Below are 26,766 nucleotides of genomic sequence, written 5' to 3' on the forward strand. Positions count from 1 at the left end.
GTGAGTGTGTGAGACAGCTCTGTGTGTGAGGCTTGGCTCTGTGAGTGTGAGGTTCGGCTCTGTGTGTGAGTGCAAGGGGTGGCTCTGTGTGTGTGAATGTGCAAGGTTCAGTTCTCTGTGTGTGCAGGGCTCAACTTTGTGTGTGTGCGAGGCAAGGCTCTGCATGTGTGTGCAAGGCTCAGCTCTGTGTGTGCGCGCGAGGCTCAGCTCTGTGTGTGTGAGTGTGCAAGGCTCGCCTCTGCGAGTGAGAGCGGTGGCTCTGTGTGTGTGAGTGTGTGAGGCTTGTCTCTGTGTGTGAGTGTGAGGCTCAGCTCTGTGTGTAAGTGCGTGGAGTAGCTCTGTGTGTATGTGTGTGCAAGGCTTGCCCCGTGAGTGTGAAGGGTGGCTCTGCATGTGTGAGTGTGCGAGGCTTGACTGTGTGTGAGTGTGAGGCTCAGCTCTGTGAGTGTGCGGGGCAGCTCTGTGTGTGTGAGTGTGAGGCTTGGCTCTGTGAGCGTGAGGGGAGGCCCTGTATGTGAGTGTGCGGGGCAGCTCTGTGTGTGTGTGTGTGGATCTGTGTGTGTGTGAGGCTCGACTTGGTGTGTGAGGCACAGCTCTGTGTGTGAGTGTGAGGGGTGGCTCTAAGTGTGTGAGGTGACACTGTGCATGAGTGTGAGGTGAGGCCCTGTAAGTGTGTGAGTGAGTGCAAGTCTTGTCTCTGTGTATGTGTGTGAATGTGCAAGGCTCGCCTCTGCGAGTGAGAGGGGTGGCTCTGCGTGTGAGTGTGTGGGGCAGCTCCGTGTGTGTGTGCAAGGCTTGCCCCTGTGAGTGTGAAGGGTGGCTCTGCATGTGTGAGTGTGCGAGGCTTTACTGTGTGTGTGTGAGTGCGAGGCTCAGCTCTGTGTGTGTGCGTGAGGGGTGGATCTGTGTGTGTGAGCCTCGGCTCCGTGTGAGTGTGAGGCACAGCTCTGTGTGTGAGTGCGAGGGGCGGCTCTGTGAGTGTGTGAGTGAGCGTGTGAGGCGAGGCTCTGTGTGTGTGTGTGTGTGCGAGGCTCGGCTCTGTGTGAGTGGGTGCGAGGCGAGGCTCTGTGAGCGCGCGGGGCGGCTCCGTGCGAGGCTCCGAGCTCTTCCCCGTGCCGGGGCCGCTCCCGGGGCGCTGCAGCCCGGCCGGCGGCTGTGTCGGCGCGACCCGCGGCTGCCGGTGCTGCCGGTGCTGCCGGTGCCGGTCGCTCGGCTCGGCTCGGCTGGGCTGGTGCCGAGGGGCGGCCCCGCGCCCCCCCGTGCTGCGGGGCGATGCGGCGGCAGCGGCGCGGCGCGGGGGCGGCGATGGGGGCTCCCGGAGCGCGGAGGAGCGGCGCGGCGGGGCCGGGCAGAGCCTGACGGAGCGGCGAGGAGGTGAGCCAAGGGGACGGGGTGCTGGGTTGGGGGGCGCCGACACCCCTCGGCATCCCTCCGCCTGCCGGGAGGATGCTCCGCGGGAGGCTCGGGTTGGACAGCGGGAGAAGGTTCTTCACGCAGAGGGTGGTGGAGCGCATCTCCCCGGGGAAGCAGGAGCCTGATAGCATTCAATTGATCAGCGCGCTCGGACTCGCGGGTGCCGGGCTTGTCCCGTGCCGTTGGACCCGGTGGTCCTCGCGGGTCCCTTCCGGCTCGGGTCATTCCGTGATGGGCTGCGGGGGGTCCCTCCCGCTGAAGTTGGTGCCGCAGGGGTCCGGCTTGGGCTGCCCGTATCGAACGAGATACAACTGCGAATGGTTATTAACTGGAGCATCCTGTGACCTGCTGGCGAGCCGTCTCGCTGAGCCTCCCAACGGCAAAGAGCAGGGCTGAGGGACGCAGGTTCTCTGCTGCGACGCTCGCAGAGCATCCCTCGGCAGCCCCTCGCTCCACACACCATGGGGCATCCTGCGCTTTGTGCTTTTAACAAATCCCGCAGCCTAAAAAGAAAGTCAGGGCTGATTTTCAAGACTTCGTAAGTTCATTTGTTTACTATGGAGCTGTGACTTCAGTGGTCTCTTTGGTATAAAAACATTCTGCTTGTGTGATATTTTTGGTGGCACTGACAACAGATTTGTTAGTCATGGTTATGAATATGGTAATGTGCGAGTCTTCCATTAAATTCTACATGTCCTACTGTAACGTGGTTGAACAGTCATGTATGAAGTCTTGTGTTCTCACTGCCGCAAGAGAGAGAGACACCACTTTGAAGTTCCAGACCGTTTGATCGCTTCCTCGTAACTTTTCCACTGTTTTCTTAAAAATTACTTCATCCAATGTAAACGCTAAGTTTTGTGTCAGGTGCACCTCCTTGCAAGCAGGCTTATGTAATGTGGCACCCTGCGCAGAGATGCACAAGGAGATGGAAGGGAAGATTTTCGGAGAGAGGATGGTCTTGTGGTTACTGTGCCTCGCGTGTGGGTGCGCGTCCTCATCAGAGAAGAGCTGAGGAGGGGTATTCTGTCATCCCGTCTGACCCTGGGCAAGTCTTTCATTCTTCTTCAGTGTTGCCTACTTTCTCCGTAAAATACGGCTTATCCTGTGTTATGGCTTCTCAGGGCTGTGAGAAGCTACTCAGAAGCCCTTAACACTTTTCAGCCAGGGAGGTACTGTGTAAATGCAAATTACTATATTGCTGTTTTAAAAATGCTTTTTGGAAGTTAAAGTAGTATCTTTAGGCAGTTTAATGAAACTGTAGACAAATGGCTTTCAGGCGGCTCCAAAGCAGACTAAGGGAACTATTTTATTGAGTAGTACTCCCCTGTAAAGAAATGTAGTGTCATTGATTAAGGAAAGAAAGAAAACAACGCATTTAGGAGTTTTCAGACATGTCACTTCTTGTTCCGTCCATGGATATTTACCCCCAGTTTCTCTGCATGTAGCTCGGCAGTAATTATTGGCTGAAGAAACACTTCAGTCCTTGACTGTTTAAGCTGTAAGTGGTGGATGGAGACATGAAGGGGCTCACCCTGACCATGACATCAAACTGGACCACTGTGAGCCCACTTGTCTCTGTGGTGAGGCTTTGCCATTCCATCTGGTTTTATTCTGAGACATAGCAATGATCAATATGCTATCAGCTAGGAGCAAGCCTTCCTAGGCAAGAACTATGTCTCAGTTACTGCTACAGTGTCAGTACTACAGCACATTTCTAGAATTAAAAGTAAAGAAAAAGGTCCGTGTGCTGGCTTCTTTTTTTTTTTTCTTTTTTTCCTTTTTTTTTTTTTAAGCTCTGAAAACAAACTAGATGGAAAAAGACTTGACTTTGAGACTAACCTCTGATCAGCTTTAATTTATCTTGCAAGTACACAGAACATTAACAGAATTCCTTACTTTTATTACTGAGATTCTGAGAGGATTCTTTATATTTTGATGTTTGTTCCTTTCACTAGCATATTGAAATCTCATTGGTTTTGTGGTATATTTTTTAAAAGGCATTGCAATTTTTATTAACCGCCTTCTGCTTGGGTAGAATCTCTGAACAGCTTCTACTCAGAATTGCATTTGAGACACAGAAATCTTTGATTAGCTTGCTTTTTGCAAAGGTTTATTTTCAGACAACCTTACTCAGAACGTCAATTCTCAGGTCTTTTCATGTTGTGGATTTAATAGACAAGGTACTGTCAGCTGAGTTATGAGTCTTGCTAATAATGTGATTATGTTGTTTTTTTTGGAGATCTAGTTCTTGAAAACATACCTCAGAGGAGAAAATTCACAAAAGCTATGTGCAAATGATTTTTTTTTCCTACAACAGATGGAAAACCTTGATAATCACCACTCAAGGGTGGCTAAAATTAGTTTGAAACAGAAAAGATTATTCCTACAAGTGCAGTATTATAATTTGTACGACATGAGTCCAATCCTACTAATTGTTACACTGATGTAAATATAGAGTAATTCCTTTGCCTGGAGTTTCTCCTTTACGAAGTAACATAGAACACAGGGGATTATGATGCTTGACATGTTCGTAGCAAAAGTCAGTTCTTCTTGAAACACAGTGGCAGAATGTGGCTCAGAATTTAGCCCCCTGTGCTTTTGTTCACAACAGGAAAATATTCACTCACGGCGACTCCAGTTCAAAACTTGCTGTAATATGATTGTGGGTAGAGGGTTGCTGAGTGACTCAGATGAATGTAGCTCAGAGTAAACAAACATGTAAATCATTTTTGGCCAGAGAGAGAGAGAGGAAGGAAAAGGTGAGAGAGCAGAGAAAAGTCAGCCTCAAGGAAGATACATTTATAATGACATGATCAGCAAGAATCACCAAGTTCAGCAGGATTCAACCATCACAAACTCAGGACTGGATTTCCACAGTGTTTTACCTTGGGTAATGGGAGGAACCTGCACGAAGTGAGTGCCTAAATGCGAATGTTAGAAGCAAGCAGAGTTTTCCAGTTGCTTGAGCCGGTAGTCTGGTGCAAAGTACAAAGTCTGGTACAAATAGTCTGGGTGGTGAGGCCCTGGCCCAGCTTACCCAGAGAAGTGGTGGCTGCCCAGGTTGGATGGATCTTTGAGCAACGTGATCCAGTGGGAGGTGTCCCTGCCCATCGCAGGGGATCAGGACTGGATGGGCTTTAAGATCCCTTCCAACCCAAACCATTCTATGATTCTATGATTGTAAAGAATCATAGAATTCACAACATTTTCAAAAGCTGCAGTTTTCAAAAGCTGCAGTTGGGCACATGTTAGTGGCCCGCTATGAGAGCTGGGAACCAAGCCTGTCTCGGATGCTGCCAGTGACTGGTAGTCTCTACAATGTCTGTTTTGGGAAAAACAGAAGCTAGCAAATGTTTCCTGGAAGTTTCTGAACCCCAAATCCTGGATAGCAGTGTGATTTTGGTATGAGTAACTGCAGAATGATCCAGACCCAGCTTGTGATTCAGATTAAAAAGTAACAGAGCAAGTCACTGGCTTTGAAACAGCTGTCGGTTTCTTCTTAGCTAGGTGAGTCTCTAGAACAAAACTAGAGCAAGGCAAAGGCTTTTCTCAGTTTGTTTTTCCTGCCAAGGGAGATGACCAGTAAACACAAATCACTGCAGCAGAGCATCTTGCCAGTCAGGTCCTCTTTGGAATGCCCAGGTCCAATGCAGTTAAAAGGCAGAGGAAGATGGAGCTGTTTCTGTGTGTGGGAGATTGCAGTCACTGGAAAGCTAAGACAGGATTCTTATCCCTTTCAGCTGCCTGAGTTATTACGCTTCAGTGTGTTTTCAGGGTAAGTTAGGTTAAGTTCCCTCTCGGGGAAGTAAGAAATGTGCTGGCATCTAGGGTTGAAATGAGGAGAGCAGGGACTGGTCCCCTTCTGCTGCACAAGGATCAGTTTTTCAGAGCTCTATCTCCCTGGTGGCTAACCTGCCTCGTGTTTTGGCCACTTTTACCATCATGATAAAGAGAGCGTCCTGTGTTGTTGTGTGGAGTTGTTCAAGGTAAAACCCGTGTTCTTCCTGAAATTTCCTGTCTTGGAAGGCAGTCAGGAGTCCTTAGAGTGAAGTATGGCTATAGGTCTGGCGTCCTTGCGGTGTTCTCTATGAGATGATGGCTGTGAAGGGGAGGAACTGGAGAGACAAAGTATATTTCTCTATGTGTATGATTAGCAGGTAGATCTCAGTCCTTGTTTCTCCATTTTTTATATTCTTTAGAATACGTCAGGTTTTATAAAGTGTTGGTCACTGTAGCCATGATAGGAGGCTTGACTTAGGCAGGGGGATAATTTTTGCTAATAGGAATTATGGGTATTTCTGTTAGATTGTTATGCGTTTTTATTTATTCTCAGCTGAATCTCTGTATTCAAGCCAGGAAGCTACTTTGTCCTTATTCCCTTCTCCCTTCTCTTAGTCTCTCCCTCTCTTCATGTGCAGTGAACATGGTCCAGTGAGAGTTGAAGCAATTTCCTGGCCCCTCTCGTGTGTCCTGTATCCCTTTTGCATCCTCAGAGAGGAATATGATTCACTGTAACTAAAGAGCGACTTAAGCATCTGAATAGAGTCAGACAGGTTTCCTATCATGTCTGCTAATTAAATTGTAATGCTCATTACCACAGGATGCTGTGGAGTGCAAAAGCATAAGCAGGTTGAGAAAGATGAGACAAGTTCACAACAAAAAGAGAGCAGAGAGGAAGCACGATGGTCTGAATGTAACCTCTGACTCTCCATGCTGTGAATCGCCAGATGCAGGGAGAGTACAGAAGAGAACAGACACTGTAAATGCAAAAACACTGCTGCCTGTCACCAGAGATCACGTCCTGGGATAGAAGGACCATGGGTCTAATCTATTCCTGTGTTCTCCCATCACCAACTTACGTTGCTTGCTAAAACAGCAATTCACTTTCTTCTCAGTAAAATAAAGAGAGAAGAACAGAGCTTATGGAATAGTGTTTGTTGGGCATTTTGGTTCCAGAATAATAACGAGAGTAGAGATTTCAGCCTGGTCTCAAAGGTACTAATAGATTGACTAGGAAGCTGCAGGAATTCCATTGTGTGAAGCTTTACTGGCAAAGTCGTGTGAGAGGATGAAGCCATTTGGGGCTCAAGGCCCTGGCTGGGACAAGAAGATGAAATAATTCCACTCTCTCATTCAGTCTTTATGTCCTGTTTGTTCTGGTTTGTGCTTCATTGTGAAATGGAGGTGCTGATCTCTTACTTAGCCCAGGGCTGCAGTCAATGGAAATACCTGTATTATATGTATTGCAATATTTGAAGGTTTCCAGGTGGAAAGACTTCCAGGTTTATTGTTCATAATGGGATCAAGAGGAATAAAGATTCCTAGATGTCCTTCTCTTCACCCATTGACTCTTCACCCATTAGATGCAGGGACATGGTCACTGAATAAATTGTCAGGGGATTGTGAGATTGGTCCCAAAGGTACAGCTAGGAAGGCTCTTTCAAAGAGAAGCTTCTGCTGCAAGAGAGGGTTTTTTTTGACAGTAGACGAGATGTTACTTTGGCAAAGGAAGTAAAACCTGGTCTAGGAAGAGAGCACAAGAGCACAGAGAATGTTAGAACAAAAGCAGTGAAGTCCTTGCAGTGTATTTAAGGCTGTAGTGAAAATCCTTTGCTCAGATCTTTCTTTCCTGTATAACACCATCAGGGGATCCTCATTTGGGATGAGCAGACTGAGTCTCTGAAGAATCCCAGGAGTCCTCTTCAGTTGGCTTCTCCTGCAATGTCCTCTTTCGTCAGCAGGAAAACAAGACTAACCTCCCTCCTGGGGAAGTCCATGAGGGTTGTAGCTGGAGCTGACTGTGCCCAGTGGCTCCGCAAGGTCTGCTCCGCAGGGTGCCCAGCCAGCAGTCCTGTTCTCCACCAGCCGCCTGGTTCCTTGACAGGGAGAGCAGCTCCCATGAGGTCCTGGCTGACATCCCATTGCCAGCTCCCTCTGACAGGGGGATGCAGGACCAGAGACAGATATAAAACATCACTGTTCCTGACAGGCACTGAGTCCTCCCCTGTGCCATAGATACAAAGGGTGCAAGCTGAACCCAGACCAGGGACGTACTCTGTAGATGGGAAAAGGGCTTCAGGCTTTGCAAACTCAAGGTCTGAACGATGTGTATGCCTTAAAATGCACATCTTTGTTTAAGCCTGGAACTCTGTGTTTATGGAGTGTTAGGGCAAATGTTCTGACATTTGTCTGTGGGTTTCTATGGATCTTGAAATCACGCCAAGTTTGAAATGGTGTCTTTCTAGCTCTCCTTACTTCTTCACCACGTACAGGGACTGGTGCTACTGTGAACACACGCACACCACTAAGATTACAGGAAGAGCTGGTGACGAGAAGCAATATGTTATGGTCCTGCAAGCACACGCGCCTGCGCACGCACACTAAACGGCTTCACTTCCACATTATCTCCTGCAGTTTTCCCTGCACCCTGTCTGTAACCTAATCAAACAGGCTGAGCAGCTGGTGAGTAGGCGCCTTGCCTGTCAAAGACATGAGTATGAATATCAGCAGTCAACAAGCCATCACATTAGCTATTGGCACAAAATGTAATTAGTGAGGGTAGACACCCCTCCCCAAAATAAACCCCTTGCTGTCCACAGAAGCCACATGAACCACTGGTTGACTGAAATAGTTTAGGAAAAGAAAGAAGTTGAAGAGTGGCTTTTGCTGAAAGTAGTACATTCAGGGTGCTGCAATGGATGAAGGGAAGAAGTGTGTTAGAAGTCTTCTAGCTCTTCATGCAAGGGTTTCTGTCTTGTCTCCAGTCAAAAATAGATCATCTGCACTGGCCATACATTACAGAGTGGGTCGGGTAACACAAATACTAGCAGATCATTCTGGGTTGTCTTCTGATTTTGACAAAGATTTGAATGTATTCATGAATGGAACAAGACAGCAAATGGGGGTTTTCTTGCTACAAAAATCTTATAGATTCCTAAGATGTCTCTCAAGCCTACAAACATAACAGACATCAAGCCCTGAAAGTTTGTAATTATTTGTGGAAAATGGAGCATACAGAGAAGCCAAGAGCCTGGTGCTTAAATCACTCAGCAGGGGTACCCTTCCGACAAGGGTAAGCTCAATTGTCAGAATTCCCAGTTCTTGCCTGGCTGAAGGCAGATGCGACTTTAATCATCCCATCCTCTTTCACGAGTCTTGGCCATGAGTTGAATTGCTGGTGAAATCTCAAAGCACCCTCTGGACCTATGGGAGGAACACAGAATTAATAGTGGGAAATCGAAAAATTCCCGGTGACTTTACTGAGCTTTGGATTCGGGATTTAAGAACAGCGTTTTATTTCAGATGTTCTCATTGTCCTCTGAATGGCTTATTTTCATTCTTTGTTAAGGCCCAATAGCCAATGGCACCAAAGTGGAGGGAGAAGTATTTGGGGTGTAATGAAGGAGCAGAGTTGCTGCTGTGACCCTCCTATGCGTATTTGGATTGATCTTTCTCCTACAAAAATCGAGTGGAAACAGAGCTCCCTCCATCGTGGCACTGATCTAGGCAGAGCCGGCCAGTTCAGGGCTGTGTTGTGTGTTTACTTTTTTGTGTGTTTACTTTCTGTTTTTCCTGCTTCTGCATTCAGAGCTTCCCCTCAGTGACTGGAGGTGCATATGTGGAGCAGGGACCCTTCACTGGCATGGCAGGTAACTTGTGAAAGTCACCTCTTCAGAAGCACCTTTCTATCCCTCCCAGAACGGGGGCTGACTCAGCCCAGGAGTTCGGGCTTATGTTCAGGCTCATCCCTCAGTAAGTATGGAGTTTGAAATGGCTGGATAAAAGCCAAGTACTTTGTTCTGTACTGTGACAGGCAGAGGTGAAGGGAACTAAGGAGTTGCTCCAGTCAGTGTCACAGAGATGGGATTCCTGCAGTTCTGCAACATAGCCCCTTTCATGGCAATGTTTTTTTAGAGTCCTTTAATCTGGATATTCAGTTTGGCTGAAGTCCTTTAGCTGCTCACCTTGAAGCGCTGAGGCTGCGGTGCTGTCAGAGGATCCTCTGCCTGATTGTTCCTACATTTAAACCAGGATAAGACCACAAACATCTGTCAAATCTCCACTGCTGACAGATTATTCACAGCAACAACATTGTTTGATGAATTTTGTTGTTCTTTATGGACATTTCAGAACCTGAACCAGGTTCTACAAATGCTCTGGTATTCCTGGATGTTTGGACAAACATATTTTTGCCAGCAATGGCTTGTGGACTGATATCTCACTTTCTGTGGTGCCTGTAGGAAAATGTGGGCAGCCACAGGATGTAGCATTGTCTTGATCCAGACACTGATGCTTGAGCCTGAAAGCCTGCTCTGTTCAGATGCCCTCCAGTAGTAGTGGCAAGCCAAGTGTTGCATGCATCTCAGGATGGGTTTCATCCATTTTCAGGTGATAACCGTGCATAAGTGGGTACACACCAGAGCATACAGTGGTGTGCAGTCACAGAGGCCTGGTAGTGTGTTCCTTTGTTTAAATGTTGAAGAGTTATGAAGGGAATGCAGAGTTCAGAAGAAACGGAATGAGGCTTTTAGTTCTTGTTCACTTCTGAAAAATCTCACGTATGTTTAATGGTATTAATACTGTGCCCATATTGCAGTTGCTGTTTAAATCGGCTTTGTGGATTGAGCCTCTTAGCAAGGAGTTAAGATAGATTAGCAGCAGCATCACACGTTTTACAGACAAAAAAGAGAAGCACAGTGGTGTACCCATGATCATGCAAGATTGAGGAGTCAGAGCCTGGTCTTTTGCTTCCTTGATGCCGTGTCGCACAGAGCTTTCACTGAGTTCATTTTATTAATTCAGAAGCAAAAGAACAGTTTTACTACTAATAACGTGGTTAAGTGAAGGATGCCAACATGCTGTGTAGATTTTGCGATGGGTGGATTCCAGTTTTAATCATCTTTTATAGCCCCAACATATACAATGTACCTTTGTGAGTACTAAATGGGTAATCAAGTCATAAAGAATTGAGACTTGAGATGCGGGGACACAACCCAGCCCAATTCCCACCAAGAGACCATTAGTGGTGGTGTAGTCACACAGGCACATGTGGTGTTATGACCAGCTTAAGATCCATATTGAACCTGTTCAGTGCCAACATGCGACTGGCAGCTGGGAAGAAAGGAACATAAAGTAGGGCATTTACAAAGTGATTATGAAGCACTCTTAGATGGAGGATCAAACTAAGAGAGTTTGTAGAAGAAGCTCCTGTAGAAGTCAGTGGAAGAAGCTCCTGTAGAAGTGAGTAAAAGAAGCATGCAGCTTGATTCTTTGTGTCTATCCTGCTGAATGATGGGGAATGGAACAAGCTGTGTCTTTTTTTCTCCATTTACATAGGTGTCAATCCTATTGCTGCTAAAGTCAGCCCAAAGCAGGTGTAAATGACTGAATTCTAAAATACAAATATGAAAAGTGAAGAATATGGCCAAGTCTTCTCTTCAGTGGAAGCAAAGGCTTTTATAGAAAAGATCATTTATAAATACCATGGATAAGTGATGCTATTCGAAAGTGCTGGTTTGTTTCCAATTAACCGACACATAAGTAGACCTACTCTTTTCTCATTTAAATTAATTCTTTTTTAATCTTGGTTTGGATCCAGAGGCCTGATCTTCTGTTTTTTATCCAACGCTCCTGCTGAATCCATATGGATCACCTATCATTATCAAGAGTGTCAGATTAGTCCTAAAGAGAACCTCTTGCACCTGAAAAATAAAAGTGAAAACAGCCTCCTCAGGCTGCAGAGTTTTTCTAGCCTGTATGGACCACCTCTGTGCAGTAAGAGTGCTGGAGACACAGAGTAGTGTTTGAATACCAAAGGGTTTTTTAGTTTGACGGTCCCTGTTTTCATAAGTGTTTGGAGAATAACTGCATTTTGCACAAGTCCACAAATTCACACGAGCTGATGAATACTACAAAGTAATGGACTGTTTCTGGTGGAAACCCAGTTGTCTGTTTGCGTTAGACCAGCCTAGTATGTGTTTGTAGCGCTGCTGACAGTGCCTTTCATGGCTGGGCAGCTGGGGAGACCTTATGGGGCAGAAAAACATAGGTTTAGGCCGTAGGAAATACTTGAATCCATCTGCATGTGATTGTTTTGATAAAGAACCCTATTTGTATTTGATGCAGCCCAGGAACATCATCTTTACCCTCCTGGGTGATGTCAATACAGTCTTTGCAGAGCACCCTCCGATGTTTCCTGTTACCAGGATACCTGTACAGATATATAAGGTGCCAGGAGATGGTCCTGCAAATTTGTGCTTTCTTTGGTCCTACAGCTGCCCCACTGCACACAGCCAAACCCAGCAAAGTGCTGGTGACTTATGGATAAAGACATACCCCTAAATTGGTGCTTGTTCTCTTCCCTTGCTTTTTTGAGGGTGCTGAGTTGGGAAGATAGAGCCCAGAAGTGAGAGTGATGATAGACTAACTCAAAATGTAGCAGGCTCTGGGCTGAGAACTGAGGAAGTTCAATAACAGCGTGTGATAGACTACATCAGTGGTACATGAAACAAGAAGCAAAGCATGGAGATACTTTGATGTGCTACCAAAGCTTTGTAATAACCTCCCTGCTGAGTTAGAGGAGAGTTTTAATTTGGCGAGCATAGTCAATGGCATCAGGCCAGTGGAATGAAGCAGGAAGGAGTCCAGAATAGTGGCTTCTTCTCTCAGCATTACCTGTGCAATTAGGAATTATGTCACTGAAGTCAGCAAGACAAGTGAATCTGCATAAGCAGAATGAGAAGATCATCAGATGCGTTTGAAACAATTTGGCTCTGCTTGGGCTGAAGGCAGAGCACAATAAATTAATAACTAACTCTAGAAAAAAATAGAAAAAGAAGTTTTTGAAAGAAAGAAGAGCACTAAGTATTTTCTTGCACTAAGATGACATATAAATATATACAGACTTAATTAGGAGAAGGTTACTTGAAATCTCAAAGCCAGCTATCATCTTCTCACTTTCTCACAATATTTTGTTACAGCCTACTATAAAAAAGGCATTTAATTAAAACAGATTTATGCATCCAATCATGCAGGCATTACAATGAGACACGGTTTCCAGAACTTGGGTCTTTTTGTTCAACTTAATGGAAAATAATAATATAATGGAAAAGGTATCTCCCATGTTAATAGGCAATATTCATCCCTTGTACCTTAGCGCTGGTTTGGTCTGTGCCTTTGCTCTGAGCCTAGCAGACTGCAAACATGCTATGACATTTTATCCTGCATTTTATGTGTGTAAAGGGAGGATTTTCCCTGAGACGTTTTCAGTTGCGATGCTGTAGTTGCTTATATTGCTTACTTAGACTTCTCTGTGTGCCCTAAGGATTTGCAGTCCTATGCTAATGTAATACATAAAGTAGAGTCACCTTGACTTCACATTTATCAGCTTATACAAGTGCTAACCTTTTACTGCACTGCAACAGGAATGTCATTCCCGTTCAGCCTCGAGATGACAAACAGCTTTGTTGTCAATAACAGAGGTAGGAGGGTGCCTGGCTCAGTGGCTGGTGTGGTGGCGTTGGGAGTGTAGATCTTGTCAAGCACTACACAAACCAGAGTGGGCAATTTTTCCCCAAGGAGGGATGGTGTTTGTTTGTTTGAGTGGTTTCACCTTCTTTGTGCTTAAAGGAGGGCATACCTGAGGTATGCTGAACACCTGATTCCAGCTTTCCTCTCGCTATCTGTGGCATTGTGTGGTGCAGTGTTTACACCTGTTTTGGGGCAGCTGGAACTGTAGGATTCTTGGCAGGAATGCAGTATCCCTAGAGCTACCGCTGCCCCTTATTTTTTTTTAAAGAAAGTTGAAGTCCAGAGTTAAATTTGGGAAACATATGGATAGCATTTGACTTTTTCAACCTGAAATGTCAGCCAAGTAACACTTATGGAACCAATACAGCCAGACACAAGGTGATGGCCATCGTGTAACAGCCTGGACCATTACTGCTAAGGGTTTACAAGGAGGCTCAGTAGCCTGGGTGAAATCTATGGGAATTATTGGAGGAGTCCAGTTTCTTTCACTCAGACTCCTCGTTCCTGTAGCTTCCCTTGAAGGCAATGCATGGTATCTTGGCTAAGGCAGCAGAGGTTTGGGTCTGGTGTTAGTCCTAGCATGATACGTTGAGCAGGGTTGTTGGCTTCCGCGGGCATCTTGCTAATCCAGTGGGCGCTGGCACATTCAGAGCGAGCTTGAGTGCTGCTGTCATTAAAAGAACCACAGAAAACTCAAAGCACAAATAAAGGGAAACTGGGCAATAATCCTCGCTGAAAAAAACATATTTCAAGGCCCAGAATATGCCCTCAGCAAAACATTGTGATTTTGCCAAGGAAAATAAGTCATCCATGACTGAGCGAGGGTGCACTGTTCTGTGACATCTTAGAGATGAAAGAAAATCCAGAGGACTAGGAGGAAAAAGAAAGACTTGAGGTAAAAAAGTGTCTGCAATTTGGAATTCCTCCAAGCCGCATACACTGAATAAATCCCACTTGGAACCTCAAGGCGTGGCCTGGCCTTGAGGAAGGGTGCAAGGACTGTTGTGCCTTCCTTCCCATTCCAAGAGGGTGTGGGCAGGAGGCAAGCAGGCACCACGGGGGCAAAGAGAACAGCAACAACGCGGCTAGCACAGGATGTGATGCACAACACTGTGCTGGGGTCAGGTGGGTCAGCAGCAAACAGTACCTTTATTTGTTTAAAGATAATCCTGGGAGTGTAGAGGGAAGAGTTGCAGTCACCACAATAATATGGGTGGAGCCCAGGGCTTATAGGCCACCTCTACTTCATTGTTCATCCTCCCATGGAAATATATGGGGAACCAGTCGGGGTAAAAACTATCTGTGTATCCAAGTAACGTACTTCTAGCAAACACAAAAGTATTTGGTTTCAAGAGGGGACACTTGCTAACCAGGCATGGAATGAATTAATCACAGAAGAGGATGAGTGTGCCTTTTAGGAGACAGTAGAAATCCCTGAGTAGATAGGATCAAACTGAGTCATTTAAGAGACACAGCAGTTATCACTCCAGCTGTAACACTCCTCTTGTAAGGAGAAAGGTTGTCAAAGGTGTAGATTATTTCCTTGCACTGGGAAACTGTAGGATGTGCAGTGGCAGCAGCATCTCTTGCTCATTGTGGGTAATCAGGTACGATAATAATTGTCCTCACTTAGCAAAGAGTCATATAGTTGAATGGTTAACTTTGGCACTACCTGAAATCAGGGAACCCTTTGTGGTCATGGCTCATGCCCTACAGTTTTCCATGCTTGTTTATGCCTGCAGAAGGCTGGAGAACGTGTATGTACAGGGCTGTTTGTCTCAGCATCTGCAGGCTGCTGTTCTGGCTGGAGACGTTGCTACAGAATTTGTAGCTGTCAGAGCTGCTTGCTGGTAGTAAAGACTACACTGCTGTGTTTTGATGAGAAGTCAGTAAAGATGGGCCTGAACTGTAGCTCTGAAAATAGCTCTGGAAGGAAGGAGCCAGAGCTGCTGCGCCAAAGGTGTGCAAACAAGAAAGCAAACTGCAAGTAACTAGCCTGATGCATTTTAGGCAAAATTGAGAAGATTCTTCACTGTCTGCAAAACCCAGCTAAAAAGAGAATGCAAGGACTCCTCAGAGTGCTGGTGGGCACAGTAAAGTCCGTGCTGAGTCTACATTCCCACTTGAAAGCTGCGGTGTGCAAAAGTATTTGATGGGCAGGGGATGCAAATCTCAAAGAAACAGACTGAAGAAGATGAGGGAAGATAGCTGGGTTACAAGTACTGTAACATTAAATGAAAAGATACTTCTGGTCCGTCAAGGCACATCAGAACACAGGGCCTAGGAAACAAGTAACCTCAGCATGGTGAGCAGAATTTGGCCATAGTTTATCGGAGGGAAAATGTCACTGTTTCACTAATTTTTTTCATGTGTGTGCTAGCTGAAACTAGTGGCTAAATACAAAAGCATTCCTTTATTGTAGTTACAAAAAGGAACCTGAAGAATGAGAAGGTCTTGAAAAAATTCTGGACCTGAATTACATACTTACCTGTATGTAATTAAGCCAGTAGGGATGCAGGGTTATTCTAAAAAGTCAAAGAATTAATTTTAGATTTGTGGCAATGTACCCACAAGCGAAATCAGGCTCAGGATTTTAATCAATCATGCAGCCCATCTTGGAACAGCTCTGAATTTCAGGAAAGTCCCAATTTTTCCCTTGCAATGATACATGTTACATGTCATGGATACTCTTTTAGCAGTCATTTTTGCTATTCTGTTATGAAAATTTGATTATGGGTAATAAAATTCAATGGACGATGTTCAAGAATGCTAAAAGATAATTAGATGAACAGAAAAAAATGTGTAAAATAGGATTGTAATTAACCGTAGAGCTTGAAATTATTGAACTGTACATGGTCATTATGCCTGTGCCCATTGAAAGTATAAGTGAAAAAATCCCCAGGTCCTCATTTAATATCTTTGCCAGTTGTTTGTTATAGAACCTGGGATCTTCTTTTTTTGCTCAGGCACTTTATCTGCTTTATGTGCCTTGAAAGAAGAGTGCTGACAGCATCTTCGAAATGAGAGCTGTGTACCGAAAGAGATATCGAAGGTGGGAGTAAAGCAAAAAATTCTAGAAACAGAATACATTCCTGTTACAGCAACCAAGACCAGGGCCTCTTGCTGTCCTTATTTGTAGCCACCAGTGATGCCGTATACTCTAAAACCAAAAGAGTAAAGCGAAGAGAAATACAGATCCGGTGCACCAGAAAGACAGTGGAAAAATCCCCCATTTGCTGTGGTTCTGGGATGTGGCTGTCAGATAGATCAAATGCTGCTGTTAAAACTACCAGCTAGAATCCTCATGTCTTTTCAACACCAGAGAAGCGCTCAGGCGCCTCAAGGATTTCACCCACCCTTTATTTTGCCACACTTCATGGAGTATGCATTATAACAGACAGACCTGATTCTGGTGGGAACCACCAGACCCTTCACATAACTGATAGGAGAAGGCAAAGTTGGAGCAGAGCTGGGGACGAATCTCATTTCCCACACATTAATTCTGCTTGTTTTGCTGTAAACCCGATGATCTGTGAGAAACGCAGCTGACATGGTTATGCGATTTCTGCAGTCATTTCAGAGGTTGTCCCCAGCCCTCTTGACTGCTTTGAAGGTTTGCAGAAAGCTAAGCCTTAGGTAGACAGTGGGGATCTTAGCTTGATACTCATTTCTCCAGTCAATGTCAAAAGACCCGCTCCTCTGGAAGTAACTCAGAAGGCAGGATTACGCTTCAAAGACTGTTCACAGCAGGAAGTAGTTCAGAGTCCAGGACTGAGGTCAGACCAAGCAAGCCAAAGGTGGAAGTGCCTCTCTGCTCATTAAAGGAACATAGGCCAGGTGAAACGACATCTGAGTGATGTCTAACGTCTGCAGTGGTCCCTCCAGCAGTTTGCATAGTTATTTAAAGTCTCTATGTGTTTCCTGTGTTTCAATGAGCATAGCTTCTTTTCTGTCCACTTCTTGTACAAATTTTGCTCATGTAGTCCCCTTCAGGTGATGCAGAGTAGGTGAGGGTATCTTCAAACATCACCCAGGCATGGAGATAGAAAAGGTAAATAACATAAACTGGTAACCCATCTTCTTTCTCTCTTGTATAAGGACTGGAATTGCAATGAGCAGTGATATCTTGATGATTGTGCTGCAGAATTAGGCTGTCACTGAGATAGATGGGCCTGTTCAAACTTCTCCAAGACTTTTGTTCCTTTTCCAGGCTCTCTGCTAACTCCTGTAGCTGTCTAACCATCAGATACCAAATGTTTCAGAGTTTCTTCGCAGCCATTGTAGATGAAAGCTTTCAGATAAGAAATTGAGAGCTAAAAAAGCAAAAGGAAGCCAAAAGACTTGAGGACTTGAGAGAACAGTGCCTGTCAGAAGAGACTAGCTGTGCTTCATCACCGTACATCTGCTGTGCCAGTGCCTTGTTCTAGTGAAAACATCACTAGGGAAAACAGATGAAGCCTTACTCTCCTCTACAGTCTTCCACACACAGTCCGTCAGTCGGTGGTTGAGGTGTGAGCCTGCAATGGAATGAGGTTCTTTGCTGACCTAGGCTTCCTGTCAGAACTTTGTAGTGTCTCCTGCTTTTTTTTTTTTGTGTTAGAAAACGGGGATGATGATACTCCCTTTTTCACAGGGAGTCCTGCCAGACGTGCCAGTAAGCAAGGGAGCAGGGCTCTTAGGCCCAGGGCTTTAAAGAAATAGGGAAGAAATGTTAAAATGGTGCCTGCATGTGATATACACGCTGTTTGCATTTCTGTCTATAGCCACAGTTATGACTGTGCTTACGTAAGGTTGTCTAGTGTGTAACATATTTTCTCAGCTTAATTTAAGCTCTGCATGGCAATAATAGAGGTGTCCTGCAGTAGAGGAGCTTCAGCAGGCCTTGGCTGTAAGTAGGCTTGTATAGAAACACATTTCTCCTCTGCCAAAAGTGGTGCTAAATTGGTGGCTGTTTTGTCTGATCGAGTCAAAGGGATCCTCTCACGCTACACGTGAGCAAGGGCGTACGATGTCTAGCTGGCAAGAGTTAATGGATTTACAAAACTGTCTTCATGGAGATTTCCCGGTGATGCTTCTGCACTGCACTGACTGAGTGATAACACCCTTTTAGTTTTATAAATAGCAGAACAGGCAATCCTTTGAAGTGTGTGAGCATGAGTCAGTGTACAAAATGCCACCATTGCCCTGACCTGCCTGGTACCAGAGCAGAGCACAGAGACATCCCTTGTGGCATGGACCATGCCGGTTTATTTCCAGCCAGGAAAGGGCTTGAAGAGCAGGTGGTGCCATGGCCTGCAGAGAAGGTCTGGCGTACTCAAATCAAGCAGCTGTAGTACTGCCAAGTCCATGGACTCCAAAGCCCCACTTTCCTCCTCTCTACCCAATACTTCAGATCTGCAAACTTTGGCTTCGAGTTAATTCGGTTTTCAAACCTAGAGAATTTGGGGCACTTTCTGACTGGTTTCTGCATCAATGAAGTTCACTCAGTGACTCACACTCTTTACTTCACACCCTGGAGGGTAGAAACTTTTTTTTTTTTTTTTTTCCAGAAGAACACACTCTCATGTAATTATTGAACTCCCAAAGCTCAGGGCTGAAAATAAACCCCAGCAAATGTGGCTAGACTCCCAAGGAAGTGACAAGTATGGCATAACTGTAATCTAGCGTAGCCTAGTCATGCAGTCTGTGTTCAGTTATAGAGAGCTCAGAGCAATGGGAAGACTGCTGTCCTGGGATGAAACAACTCCTTGATACACTGCTAAGAGTGATACTGCTTACCTGGCCTTCTTGAGGCTCGCTCAGCCCTCCCCACTGGTGTGGTTTAGCTTCGATATTAATGCCGAAACAGTTCTGTTCTGAATCACTTTACAGATAGTGCATTGCTGCTCCATTGGCAAAGATCAGTATCTTGTAAGCCATCTGTACTGTAAGAAACAATGCTATCTTGTCAGGGAGATGATGAGAATGATATCCTACATGTTGTATATCTGTGATTTAGCAGCTCTGCATAGACATCCAGGAAAGATTGGCGCATAAAAGCACAGCTAAAGGTACATCAGGAACTCACACACAAGAAGAAATCTCAAGAAGCCAAGAACAAAGACATTCTGCAAGTAAATTAAGCAATTAGTCACCTTTCTTCTTTGCAGGTTCAGTGCTCACTATTCCTTTCACATGCAGTAAATCACAATTTTGATGTATGTCTACCATGATCTGACCTACATATTATGAAGAAGGCAGGAAAACACAAATCAATTCTGCAAAGCGATGTTCAGGAAAAGCAGAAGAGTGGTGCATTAAAATCGTAGGTGCGTGAGGCGGAGAGGTTGCAGCTACTGCCTCGTAGGGACCACAGATTGTCTCATGCCTCATTCCTCTGCCAGAAATATAACTCTCCTGCCTGGCAGAGATATCTGAGAGATGCCCAAAAGATGGGAGGGGCACAGAGGTCTGTGACACCCCAGTAACTCCCAGCAGGTTCCAGACACCAGTTGCAAGGGCTAGTTGGAATAAAGCAGAAGCGAAGAACCTTTACAGAAACCTTGGATGAGAGAGGAAATGAGTATCAAGAGAGAGGAAAACTAGTAGAGACAGCTGCGGCAATTACCACCACTGCAGGTGACTTTCATTAACCTGCAAGATATTCTCTCAGCTGGATCAGATGGAAAAGGAGAAAGTGAGGCTATGTCAGAAGAGACCTGAGAGGGAGGAGGAGGGGGAAAGGGAGGAAAGCAAGTCCACTCAAGAGAAGCCGAGAGAGAAGAAGTAATGTCCTGGATCGCTCTGTGAATCCAGCAGTGAAGATAGACACAAGGACAAGGTATTTGTTAACTGTTTTCTTTTTTAAGTTTGCAAAACATTAGTATTTTAAATAGTTTATTCTTCATTAGCGTAATTAAGAATACGTGAGTCTAAACTCACTGAAAACAGAATTAACAAATTAGCAGGTGCAGGGATTTGGAAGCAAGAGGTTTGGGAAAACAGAGCTTGCAAATGTCAGCATTAAGTAGAGCGGTGAAATTGTGCCAAGCCTTATTTATGGGTTTGTGTGTTTTCTTTGTATAGGCCCACTCTTGCAACCAGAGGAATATAGCTCAATTTAAACATGAACCCCCTGCGGTTATACTGTAGCTGAGTTTAAAATTGAGAGCATACAGAATAGATCTCTTCTGAAGAAGAACTGATGAGCCTCAGCTTGGATGTCTCTTGAATGCTGGGTAATCTTGAGTGAACACTTAACTGAGCAAGGAAGCAAACTGCAAAATTAAATCCAAAAGAAAATGGGAGAAAATTTTAGGGTAATATCTTGAACAAAGAAAATACACACAAAAAAGCAGTGACATTAAGTTATGCTGCAGACAAGAACTTGAGGAAGCAAAAAGCATCCTACATGCTATGAGAAGTTTGCCGTAGGAAGACCAGGGACTGAGTGCCAAGATAATGTCCTGCAGATTTTTCAGCGTGTGATGGAGTAGCCCTGTGGAATATTTTAAATAAGGTCTTTCCCTGGTGAGACGAGACATTTCCATTATTTATCACTGCTTCTTGTGCAACATTTCCTGGGATGGTGCTACTGCCCCCAATGAGGTCATGGGCCCCAGGAGGGGGAAGATGCTGGCTGTGAGACTGGAAAAGGGTGCCAGCACACTTCCACTGCAAGATCATAGGGCAGGACTCTGCAAACTTCGGGCTCGAGCCCAAGGCAAAGAGACTGCAGTGTTCCGGTTAACCACAGTGGCTGCTTGCCAGGTGAGGAGCAGGTGTGGAGGAAGGCAAAGCTCCTGCTTAATTCTCACTATACAGAAGACAACAACAGGGCAGGAGAAGGGCATTTCACATCCCTCTATAGGGGCTTAGACACTCAGCTGCCCTGGAGGCATTCTGCCTCCAGATTGCTCTGGCATTGTGCTTGTCTCAGTAGGCACCAAAGAATCTGTTACAGGTATTATGCTGTAAATGAATATGTACATATATATTTCTGGGCAATTTTGGCCAATTACCGCTTGCTGTCATTAAAGAATGAAGCAAGTCACTTAATTCCTATTTGCTGTGGATTTCCTGTCTGTATAACAAGAGGATGAATTCTGCCTGTCTTTTAAAAAGTACTTTTAGGTTTGGGACAGAAAAGTTATGTAAGAGATGGATGTTGTTATTGTTGGCAGCCAAAGGGCACAATGTAGGCATGCAAAGATTAAGAAATAACATGGTTACCCCTATGAATCTCTGACCCAAATCTCTGCCCTTATAAGAATGATCTGGTAGTTGAATAGGCAAATTTTATGCTGGAGATATTTTTCAGGAATCTTATTAAGGCATTAACAGAAGAAAATATCTGTGCCTATGCGTTTCTTTACACACAAGCAATATTACTGCTCTTCCATGCTGCTTTATATCTCTCTAGCATTTTTTTATGTCATTTAGGTTCACATGCTTAATTTTCTTGAGAACAACATTTTCCCATTTTGAATTAATGTGGTTTTATCTCCTCCAGCCTTTCTGTGGGTCTTCAAAAACTGTCCAGTTTGCAGTTCTAGGCTCTTTCCTGACCTGTCTTAATGAACTGGGATTTGGCTTTGCTTCTTTATTTTATCTGCAGACTGTTCTGTTTATTATCGTTGTCAGGGGAAGCTCCTTCTCACTTTCTTTCTATGATGATTTCTCTTTTTTCTTTATGGCATTCCCACCTCCCCATAAAATACCCCACTTTACTGCACAGCTGAGGCAGTCTTTTTGTCAAGAGACTGTCTCAACAGAAGTGGCAGAGAAGGATGCTGGGACCAGGCCTGACTTGTGCAAAAACATGGCCAAGGTAAACTGTGATTGCACTACCATTGCAGTCTGCAGTGCTTGATCTCCATCATTTTAAAACTATGCGAACCTCATGAGGTTCAACAAGGCCAAGTGCAAGGTCCTACACCTGGGTCAGGGCAATCCCTGGTTTCAATACAGGATGGGGGATGATGTGGTTGAGAGCAGCCCTGCAGAGAAGGATGTGGGGTGCTGATTGATGAGAAGCTTGACATGAGTCGGCAATGTGTGCTCGCAGCCCAGAAACCAACAGTGTCCTGGGCTGCCACAAAAGCTGCATGGCCAGCAGAGCGAGGGAGGGGATTCTGCCCCTCTGTTCCTTTCTTGTGAGACCTCATCTGGAGTATTGTGTCCAGTTCTGGAATCCTGAACATAAGAAGGATATGGAGCTGTTGGAATGGGTCCAGAGGAGGCTACAAAGATGATCAGAGGGCTGGAGCACCTCCTGTATGAGGACAGGCTGAGAGGGTTGGCGTTGTTCATCCTGGAGAAGGCTCTGAGGAGACCTTATAGTGACCTTCCAGTACCTGAAGGGGCTACAAGGAAGCTGAGGAAGAGCTGTTTGCAAAGGCTTCTAGTGATAGGACAATGGGTATAAGCTGTGAAGGGGGAGATTTAGACCAGACATAAGGAGGAATTTCTTCACTATGAGGGTGGTGAGGCCCTGGCCCAGGTTGCCCAGGGAAGCTGTGGCTGCCCCATCCCTGGAGGTGTTCAAGGCCAGGTTGGATGGGGCTTTGGGCAGCCTGAGCCAGTGGGAGGTGTCCCTGCCCATGGCAGCAGAGTCCACAAAGCCAGTGGACATAGAGCACAGAGATGAAAATGATGCCATGCCGTGCTAGTGCTGCTTTAGCGGATAAGACAACAGGGCATCTCGCTTGACAGTATTTCTCAGTTCAGTTAACATCTCTGTTATTAGATGGTGAAAAATGAGTAGATAGCCCATCTCAAAAGAGTAGGGGACACAGCAATGACATGAGACAGACAAAATAAGCTCTCTGTTCTGTCTGCACTTGCAAAGATGCACACTATGAATATATTCCAGGGCTTGTGTTTTTTTTTTAAGCTTCTCATAATGGTACGTTTTTATTTATTCACACCTGTCTGATGGCTGCGTGGAAGGAAGTGGGAGAATTACAAAGTGTAAATACTTCATTGTAATAGTAGCTAAAAGCATGTGCTGCATCCCTTCCATCACCAGGAAGTCACTTTAATAATTTTAGGAGCACAGGCTGATTTTTCTTGAGGTAATACTGAAATATTCCGAGGATCAATACTCCTCCCATCCCTCTGCCTCTCAAATACGAGCTTTGCAGTTGAATCTACACCAGGTTTTTTTCTGTCGTCCTTTCCACTAAGACATGCTGGAAGCTGTGTGTTGCTTTCAAGAAAGATGAAACCAAAGCTGGACTACCTAGACACTGCAAAGACCACTTTGACGGAGCTGAAGATGGACAAGGATGTTGCTTGTCCTGAACCCAGGGGTGACTACTGGCCCATGTTCTGCATGACTGCTTAGGCTGCGTGCGGATCACAACAGCAAATAGTAGAAGCCCTGTTTATTATTGTTCAGAGACCAGAGAAAGCACTTTGAAGTCAAATGTATTAGGAGCATTCCTGGAATGCAAACACTATATGTGTGTGCATAGAACAAATTTACTGTCTGATAAATCCAGACAAGCTTGGTGTTAGCTTTTGCTGTCCTTTCAGGAGAAAGGGTAGTGTTTCTTGTTTGAATTGACTTGCAGAGTGTAGGTCTGAGCAGCCTTATACCAGCTTGCTCACAGGCTGTAATGGATTCTGGTTTAAGCCCGTCTATCTAGGGCGTGTCCAGATTAGTATGAAATGCTCAAAGTTCTTCTGTGCAACTATACTGAAACTAATGAAGCTAATGAAGGCTATAACTAGGGATTTTCTAATACTGTTTCTTTCATGATTTTCACTCTTAAATGATGGTAGTAGATCCTATTCAGGCTAGATGCCTTAAGAGTCATGTGCAATGGAGGAGTAGGTAACAGAAATATGCTGAGCTGAGCCAGGTGAGTACAAATCTTTTTCCCTATGGCAAAGCAGTTTCCCCATGTCTTGTTAAAACTCAGGCCATTACCCATTTGGATGAATTAAGCAGCCTGCCCACAAAATGTAGTCGCTGCATATTCTAAAATACAGCTAAAATACCCTAAAACATGCATTTAAGAAGTTTCCTGTTGAGGAAAAACTAGCTTACTTAGGTCACAGGTGTACAAAACTTAAATGTCTGGCCAACACCTCTTTGAAATACAGTTGTGCTGAAGAGAATATCAAACTCAGCAGGTGGACACGGAGGACAGAGAACCACTTGGGGGCAAAAGAGAGGAGAATAACTTTTCTAGGATGCTACAGGTGGTCATTACTAGCTGCGAATCAATGCTATCCCACCTCTGCATCTCCATGGAGAAAAGCCTTTTTAGAACATCCTGGTGCTGTGAAGCAATGATCTGCTCCTGTCCCTGGCATTAGGAAGGACTCAAGTGATGAAGCAGTAGATTCAATAAAGAAACCTGGCAAAACCAGAACAAAACTCATAGCTGACTTGAAGAAGAAAGCAAAGAATATCAAATGCCTCAACTTTTTAAATCGTTAGGATTATGGTGTGAGTTCTTCGCTATGGTCAGGTTGATCCAGGTATGAAAAAGGGCTTGCAAGTTGGCAAACTTGTCCCTTTTGTTTCCAACTACAGCAGTTAGATGTAACAAGTGCAAAAGTCTTTCCTGCAGATTTTCCTTACTTGCATCTGCAGGTGAGTATAGTTATCACATCTTCCTTTTCCATCCTTAATACCAGCCTTGGATACTGCCTAGCTGACTTTGATTCTGCAGCGATATTGCGAGGTGGAGCCTTTCATCTACAACCGCTGCTGCAAACCGCATGGGATGTTTCGGGCCAATAGAGCTCAGCCTGACGCAGAGGCTGGTTTCGTTGTGTTCTTCTTTCTAGGCTCTCCTGCTCTAGTCATCACCAGAGCCTGGGAGAGCCCTTCAGCCCTTCACCAAGACAGTGTGGTTCACATCTGATACATGTTGGTTTTTAAGCACTCCCTGTGGTTTTAAGCATATGTGGGGGAGTGTCATGATTTGTTATTTTGCTTTGAGGTACTTATGTAGCTGTGCTGCTCTGCTTGAGGAGGCAAGGTCAAACCAAGTGCTTTGCACATGGAATGGGAAGTGGTAAGTTTTGCGATGCTCCTTACTTCCTAGGCAAGTTTTTGCTACAGACTCACACTGGCTCTCAGTAAGGCTGTGTCTAGCAGAGAGAGCATATTCATGTAGCAGAGAATTCAACTGTGCCAAGATTTCCATCCTCCAGCATTAGGTGGCCTTGTAGATGTCCTAGACTGATGTGATTGAGCACCCTAAGGCCAGAAGGTTGAGAATTGCCTTTGATTCCTAAGCTTTAGTTAGGACCAGCGATTGCTTAGAGAGGAACATGTTCTTTCTTAAGCCTCACAGTATCACGAAGTGTACTACATACGCGATATATTTTGTAATGATATTTTTATATATACACATATATATATACACACACACACACATATGTGATTGGTCGTGACTCATCAATTGATTATGCGGCGGAAGAGAATTATACCAAAGAGTTGGCCTTTCGAAATCAAACGTATCTATCTTTGATAATTGTCACCCTCCCCAGGAAGTTAAGAATTGCAGCTGGGACTTGAGTCAAATTATGACATTTTGAGTTACTGGCAAAGAATTTTCTTTTGGCTTCTGTAAATCTATAATCTAAAGTTTGAGGTTGACTGCTTTTACAAACAATTCTCAGATTAGAAGGTTACATGCAGTACTCCAGTGACTGCATGAAGTGAAGGGATGATGAGCGAAAAATGTTCTAGGAATTTTTCTCTGCATCTTCTAAGGAAGTATCCTCCAATGTGAATCATGAAGGACTGCAGCCTTGCGTTTTTATCACATACTCTATTAGCACTCATGTTGGGCAGTGAAACTAAATTACTCATCTTCGGTTTTATTAGCTGTTGGTTTCTCATTTTTGTGTTGCGCTGCAATCCTGCAGCTTTTGAAAAGCACTTATTCCCAGGGAATGATGTATCTTATATAACTTATAAGCTGAATATAAACTTCCTGAGATGATGGGACTTTTGCTAAAGGGAATTTACACAGCCAGATACACCAGAAGGTCATTGTGGTTTTGTGATTTTAAAACACTTCTAAGGTTGTACATTTATTCAGTAGTTGTTCTTTTTACAAGTAAAGCATCAGGAAAAAAAATCTACTTCTGACCAAAAAAGACAATGAGCGTGATGCAGAGACCTCATGAGAAGCAGTGAGACTTTAGGCTGCAGTCTGGCTGCCACTGAACTCCATGGAAAAAAGCAATTTTCTGGAAGGAGAGGGTATCTTTGCAGTTGAAAAGGAGTTGCATAATGTTACAAAGTCAGTTTTATTTCCTCAAACTGTGGGAGGTATAAGCTCAGTCAGGCATTGTTAGTAAATATGATCTAGAGCACTTAAAAGAAGGATCCAATCACAAATTCAATTGGTCCATTAACCACATGTAATATTATTTACCTAAGTGGCATTTCTGGACTGCTTAATAACTCGGTTTATAACCTTTTTAAAAAAGATCAATATTACTGAGCACACAGCCTCTGAGCATGATGAAAGAGTCGGGCTGTTTTTAGCAGTTATAGTTCTTGATTCCCAGACCAGAAGTCCACATTAGAAATGCAAAATGGGAAAATACTCTCCCATTTACTAAAAATACTCTCCCAAATACTAAAAAGAAAAGATAGACTTGGAGAGAAGGATGAAGGTAAGTGGAGAAGTAGGATGTGTTGCAAGAGATCGGTTCTTTTATTGGGCTGGTATAACTAGAAAATACTAGCAGGCTTTCCAGCACATAAACCCTTCTGCAGATCTGAGAGAAAAGATGTAGTGACATTTAAAGCCACACACAGAGTTTTGCCAACATGTGTCAGAGTGACTCTCCAGTAGGAGGGAACAA

At 44.7% G+C, this 26,766-nt stretch overlaps 1 protein-coding gene across 2 annotated transcripts in view; it reads left to right on the forward strand.

Moving 5' to 3' along the window:
• Positions 1–1,021: 1,021 nt before the first annotated feature.
• Positions 1,022–26,766, forward strand: part of TRPC5 (transient receptor potential cation channel subfamily C member 5) — a 101,861-nt gene continuing 76,116 nt past the window's right edge. Inside the window, exon 1 of one of the 2 annotated variants that reach the window (XM_054075911.1) lies at positions 1,022–1,374. The gene's annotated coding sequence lies outside the window, so the exon portion shown is untranslated. Of the gene's footprint in view, positions 1,375–2,311; positions 2,459–26,766 lie in introns of those variants that run through there. The other variant, XM_054075912.1, reaches the window with a different exon arrangement.

This window comes from Cuculus canorus, chromosome 10 (assembly GCF_017976375.1).
Source record: "Cuculus canorus isolate bCucCan1 chromosome 10, bCucCan1.pri, whole genome shotgun sequence".
NCBI classification, from domain to species: domain Eukaryota; kingdom Metazoa; phylum Chordata; class Aves; order Cuculiformes; family Cuculidae; genus Cuculus; species Cuculus canorus.